Here is a 5,229-nt window from a genome sequence, read left to right on the forward strand (position 1 = left end):
CGCGTTTTCGGAGACGCCGGGGGCCAGGGGGGCGGGCCCGAGAGGGCGCGGGGAGCCGCGGGGAAGACGCGGGAGGGGGTAGGAAACGTGGTCGGAGGGACACAGAGGGCGGGAGGAGGGAGGAGAAGGGGGACGGGTAACCGGGCAGTGGGTTCGCCGCTGGGAGCGTCTGCGCAGAGGAACACGGCTCTCGTTGGAAGAAAAACTTTTCTTTTCACTTGTGACAAGTAAAGGAGGCCGGAGTATCGTTTCCGAAGCTCTGCCGCCCCGAAGGGGGCCGTGGCCATTGCTATTATGTACTGTTCGATTTCCTTTTTGCAGTCGTCCAAACTCTGTCCCGGCTCCAGTCCAGCTCATCTGCAGCACGCTGTGCTACATTCCCGCACTCGGCACCGCCTGCGTGTGGTGGGACCGCCCAGGACTTGAGCTCCTAACCCTCACGGGCGGACGGAGGCGGAGTAGCAGGGGCGCCGCGGAAAGCTTTCGCTCTAGGGGTCGCACACCGGGAGGAGGGGCCTGTCCTGCGTCCCGCCAACTTTCTAGCCCCTTAAGGCGGGCAGCTCAGTTTCACCTCCTCGGTGGAGTCCTCTGGCCAAGGCCCCTGCGAACCCCCTACCGCCCGGCTTCGTGTCCTTCCAGGGGCACCGAGCACCCACAGCCGTTGTCGCCGTCGCTTAAAGGGAAGTCTAAGTTCCCCTTCAGGTTGGGGAACTGAGGCACGCACGGTCTTGGCACAGTCCTAGGGGCTGGGCAGGGTGTGAGGTGGCCGGTGGGAGCCCTGGTCCGGGAGCAGACTGCCCCGTGTGCTGCTGTCGCCCCCCCATCCCTCGTGGGTAAAACCACTCTCAACTTCCGGGGCTCCGGCCATCAATCCACATCAAGGGCTCCCAACAGGCCTCTGGATGTGGGACAGCTGTCCTTAGTTCCAGGACCAAGGTGCCCAACTTGCTAGGAAATGGCAGAAGCCAATTAAGAAATTAAACCCCTCCATGTTAAAAATAAATAAACACAAAGAGGAATTTACATACATACATCGAAATGTGCATAGCACACATGGGACGATGCACAGGAACTGTGACCAGTGGCATTTCCAGGGCAGAATGAGAGAGCCGAGGACCAAGAAGCCCCTCTCCCCCTTGTCTTTGTTTTTTTTTTTTTTTTTTACCAAGTGCACGTATTTCTTTTTCAATTAAAAAATATAATGGAGGACAGGGGTGGTCTCTCAGCGGATACAGCAGCAGCAGCCATGGAAAAACCGCCTGAGCCATCACTTTTGCTTTAAGCCAGCAAGCATTTATTGACTCTCTGCTATGTGCCCAGCGCTGTTTTATGACTTATTTTATTATTTATATTTTTTATAAAATAATAATATGCTATCCCTTATCCCTGACAAGAGCCAGTGGAAAACCAATTGAGTTTTTATTGAATTGTTTTCCGAGGAGTAAGGATGAGTTATAAACAGAACACAGCTTCAGGGCAAAACAGGTGGAGTGGATTTCCAGTGTGCCAAGGGTTTTCAGCCGAGGTGCCCAAGAGCCGAGAGAAAGTGCCTCCGGGACACCACAAAAAGCTGCCTACGGTGGCTGCTCCATATTGTTAACCACGCAGGTTGACAGTTACAGAGCACAGAAAACAGACATTAAAAGAGGCCACCTTTTCTGGAGGTCTGTGCGCCAAGAATAGAACCCCATACTTAGCTCCCAGGTCTTCATTGAGACGTGCAGAGTAGCTATTTTTAGCATGGAAGTCCAGAAAGGACACCACTTGGCTGGGGTCACTCAAGTGGCTGGTGCTATTTAGGGATTCAAATCTGGGGCTGTCTGACTCCACGGCCTGTACTTTTTCTGAAGTCCTTCTCTGTTCTTTTTCTCTCTATAAATGGATAAGACAAGCAATTTGGAAAGGAACGAAAGCTGGCCAAAGGAAGGATTGCTATTTTTGTACAATGTGTCTCTGTTTAAAATGTACACACTTTTATACTAATTTATTGCCCCAGCAAATCTTGGGGGCGGGGGGGGGGGGGCTGTGAAGAGACTAATCTGCATTTTGTCTTTGAGAAAACTGAAGCTCAGAGAACATAAGGGCTTGCCGTGGCCCCACACTCCATCAAACGGGGGTGTCCAGACCAGTCCCAGGTCATCTCGCTCCTGAGTTTGCGTTCCTGCTGTAGTTTTAAATTTCCTGAACACCTCCTCTGAATGTTGAGAATTTAAAGACTAGACCAAGCCTGCACTCAAGGAGTTTGTAGACACATAAAGCTGGATTGGAAGGAGGCTCTAAATCATCAGATCCAACCTCACACCCACTCCACAGCCCCTCCACAAAAGTCTTAATGGAGGTGAAATGAGGCAGAATCTGCTTCCCTGAAACTACCTATCGTGCAGTCTCAAAGATGAGGACCAGTGTTCAAAGGAGTTGAGAATTGTCACTAAAACATGAGTCAAAAGTGCAGGTCAGAGCACCCACTCCATCACTAACTACATTCTCTCACCGTCTGCAACCTATGAAATGGGGATGAGCACTTCATCGGGCCCTTATTGGTGTCAAATAAAGTCAAGTATGGGAAAGCACTTTGAGACAGGGGGACAGATCTAGTTCCATCTCAATTCTGTCACATGCTACTTATACAGCTTTGGGATGGGGTGACCATATATCTTGATTTGTCTGGGACAATCCCAGTTTATGCCTGCTGTCCTGGCATTGCTCTCCGCACCCCGAGTTCCCAAGCCAAGAGGGAAGAGATTCATTTACTGGAATACATTTATTTATAAGCACCACTAAGAGCCAACCACTTGAGCAGGACATCTATTCCCTCAAAATAGTACAATCATTTACCTGATAGGTAGCGTGCAATGTGCTTGGCACAGATTTCTCATATAAACCTCATAACGACCCTATAAAGTAGGTTGTTCTAATGTAAAGGGACCAAGGGATAACACTTCCTGAGTGGGGAACAATTGAGAAATAAGACACAGGAATCAGTTAATGAATATTTACAATGTCAGTTTCATAACCAATATGTCTTTAGAGAGGGTGCTTTAGATCTGGAACCGAAAGTTTGGATTTGGTTTACTAAATCCTGAACCCTAGAATTATTCAGACTCAGGTCTCAGCCAGCGCTAAACAAACAGAGGCCTCCCCTCAAGGCCCCAAAGTCACACAAACTAATGAGGCGCAAAGGTGGGGTTCAACCCAAAGATAAGCGCCAAAGCTCATTTTAAATCTCAAAACCCCTCAGCAAATAACCGGTCTTCTTTCAGAGATCAATGTGAAGTGAGGGAAGCGGCTCAGTGATTGAGCAGCTGGCCAGGATTCCACCTCAGGCCTTTCGGTGTTCAACTGATGCTTTCACAGATGGGGAGCCTTCAGGGAATGTCCTGGAAATGAGACGGGCTGAGTGTCACCCCCTTGTGCAAGAACCCCACCACACCAGGCTTGAGTGGAGAAGGGAGGCGATAAGCTTGCAGAGGAAGAAAGGAGGGGACACCGCAGTCAGTCCCACTGATCTGTGAACCCCAGCGCCTAGCACAAGCTCTGCCTCAACGCTCTCTCCGCGAAGGACGAGAGAATCCATCCACCCAGTGACGGAACGAATGAATGAAACTCCAGTGCCGGCCACAGGGGTCCACGGCGGGGCCAAGAGCCGGGCTTCCAACTGGCCAATCAACGCCTTCGCCCGCCCGCCCCGCCCCGATTCCCTCCGGCCGCGCGGAAATCCCGGAACCAGGGGAGCCAAGCGGCCTCGCTCAGTGCGCATGCTCCAGACTGGCGACGGCCCGGTGTCCCTTTCCCGCGGGGCCCAGGGAGCGGATCTGAAAGGGTGGTTGGCAGATGAAGGTGAGCCCCACCTGTCCTCCCCCACCTGCTTCCCCTGCAGAGTCGAAGGCTCATTGTGCCTAACATCGCCCCCAACACGACGCCCCTACAGGGCGAGGGAAAAAGATTCCAATCGGAACCGATCCGAAGCGAGCGGCCGGAAGTGACGCATACGAGCGAGCGGAAGGACGGAGGCCCCTGCTTGTTGCCCTGGAAACCGAACCCTCCCCCAGGCCCGAGTGCGTCAGCGGCCCCGAGCTCCGTGCGCGGGGGCGACGCACTTCGGTGGCGGGGTCCGGGCGAGGGCGCCCTGCGCGCCGAACGGGACCCTAAGCTGGCCTTGTGTGCCCTCAGCCCAGAATCGTGCACCAGACACCCGCCCCGTGCCGGGCATCATAGTCACCGGCCCAGGGGAGAACTGGACCTGCGCGGATCCTCCTCCAACCCCGCCGGTCGCCCTCCTTGGAAGTCGTAGCCCGCCTACTCATCCGCTCGATTTTAAAGCCGCAGCTTTTCCCGACCGCAAAGCTAACCCACTGCTCTTTCCCCTTTTTTCCCTAAGCCATGCCCTTCCACGCTTGCTTGTGTTTTCTGTATCGTTTTGCAGATATTACGTTGCAATAGCATTCATTTCCGTCCTCCCGGGCAGCTGCTGCTCTGCGGTACAAGTGTGGGTGGTTGATGGTCGTCTTTTTGCTTCTCTACATTTCCTCCTTTAAAAAGCATACATACATAGATTTCGTGATGAAAAATCATTTTTTAAGAGCCCAGTCCTTTGTCCTCAAAGAGCTTGATACATTTGGAAACACTTTTTTCGGTTAACTTTTTTATATATAATTTCAAACTTAGGACACTGAATTGTAAAAAGAACTCGCATACACTCTATCCATATTTGCCAACTGCTTTCTTTTTCGCCTCCTTTGTTTTATAATGAGATAGATGATAGGTAGACAGACATACTAATTATGTACTTTATAGCTATTTTCCCCCTGTCCAGGATCACATGTTGCAATTAGTTTTCATATATTTAATATCCTTCTAACTGAAAGTTTCTCAGTCTTTTGTCTTTCGTGACTTTAATATGTTCGAAAAATACAGGCCAGCTATTTTGTAATAAAATATTCCTCAATTTGAGTTTGTCTCATGCTTTCTCATGAGTACATTCAGGTTATATATATTTTTTGCACAACACTACAGAAGTAATGAACCCTTAGAGTGTCACCTCAGGAGGCACATGATGTTGGTTTGTATTGTGATGTTAACTTCGACCACTTTGCTAATGTGGAGTGGCCCGGTTTCTCCACTGTAAAGTTACTATTTTTCCCATTGTAATTACTAAGTAATGGGTGGACTTTTTGGAGATACTTTGAGATTACATAAACAGCCTATTCTTTATCAAACTTTCACCAACAA

At 50.5% G+C, this 5,229-nt stretch overlaps 1 long non-coding RNA gene across 1 annotated transcript; it reads left to right on the forward strand.

Moving 5' to 3' along the window:
- The first annotated feature begins 3,710 nt into the window (after nucleotides 1-3,710).
- On the forward strand, nucleotides 3,711-4,950 carry LOC112480535. The gene is made up of 2 exons (XR_003046624.1): nucleotides 3,711-3,837; nucleotides 3,929-4,950. It is a non-coding gene; the product is annotated as an uncharacterized LOC112480535 (long non-coding RNA).
- Nucleotides 4,951-5,229: the final 279 nt, after the last annotated feature.

Source organism: Pteropus alecto, unplaced genomic scaffold (assembly GCF_000325575.1).
Source record: "Pteropus alecto unplaced genomic scaffold, ASM32557v1 scaffold105, whole genome shotgun sequence".
Taxonomy (NCBI): domain Eukaryota; kingdom Metazoa; phylum Chordata; class Mammalia; order Chiroptera; family Pteropodidae; genus Pteropus; species Pteropus alecto.